The 1,161-nt window shown below is 38.8% G+C and overlaps 1 pseudogene; it reads right to left on the bottom strand.

The window, feature by feature from the left end:
* Positions 1-530: 530 nt before the first annotated feature.
* Positions 531-780, bottom strand: LOC102502122 (heat shock factor-binding protein 1 pseudogene; annotated as a pseudogene).
* Between the last annotated feature and the right edge of the window lie 381 nt (positions 781-1,161).

Here is a 1,161-nt window from a genome sequence, read left to right as displayed (position 1 = left end):
CCAGATCACACAGCAAAAATCCTTTCCGAATTTCTTAAAGTGGAGAAAAAGTGATGAGAAACGAGTTTCCTTTTTGAAGATAAAATGGTAGAAAATTCTAACAAAACAGAGCAAAACTATAAAGTAATGAATATCATTAAACAAAAGATAATAGTCTTGGAAAACACTCTTGATATGTACATAAAACTAATGAGTTCCACAGGGAGAAAAATGAAGAAACATACTAGTAATACATAATTCAAGAAAAATTAACTGGACTGAAAATAGACTGGATTCTACTGATTAGAAAACCCTTCAGAATCCCAAGAAGAATTTTTATTTTCAAGAACTGCCAAAGTGTTAGTGTTTAATAATTTATTATTAAAATTGACCAAGGGCTGACATGTGAAGATAACATGTTCAAGACACTGGGGGGAGTCACTCTTTAAATTCACTACATAGTATATCGTTAAGGACACATATTTTATAAAACCGGTCTACACATAGTGGTTAGATCAGAAAGCCAGCTGGTCTCTTGGTGTTCCAGATTCTGGTGTTAATTATTAGCAACCTTCAACTCTTCTGTGTGGCAGGGATCTTGTTTTCACCATCCAGTTCTTCCACCCCAGCCTGTGTCATGAGGTTGGCAATGTTTTTCTCCAGATCATCAATGCGACTACTCATACCAATTCTTCCAGTGATCTAGTTGGACATGATCTGAAATTTATCTTGCATCTGTTGCAAAAGAGTCTGTACCACAGAGTTCAGGTCCTGCATTGTCTTGGGATCAGTCTTGGCCATCTCCCTGGTGCCCATCTTGGCAGTGGTTGCTCAGACCTTCACCAACACTTCCTTCTGTTAGTTGCACAGATGCACCAAACATTGCTTCTCATGATGAGACCAAGAAGAATTCTTTATAAAACTATATACCAAGGCCTATCTTGATAATTTTCTAGAATTCCAAGAGAATAGATAACAGAAAGGAAATAGCAATTGGGCTGGTTGTGACCTGGTAGTTAAGGAGCTGAATCCAAGTGGCTGACCACACAGTCCAATTCTGGCCCTGGCAGCTTAAAAAACATGCTGGACCCATATGCATGCATGCCCCAAATCCTGACAGGATGGAGAAATGGAGAAGGGATTGCAACATGGCCATGTCCTATTAGGGGGTACTTTTTCTCT

The sequence above is a fragment of the Tupaia chinensis genome, unplaced genomic scaffold (assembly GCF_000334495.1).
Source record: "Tupaia chinensis unplaced genomic scaffold, TupChi_1.0 Scaffold000423_1, whole genome shotgun sequence".
Taxonomy (NCBI): Eukaryota; Metazoa; Chordata; class Mammalia; order Scandentia; family Tupaiidae; genus Tupaia; species Tupaia belangeri.
This window is presented reverse-complemented; position numbering and strand designations above follow the sequence as displayed.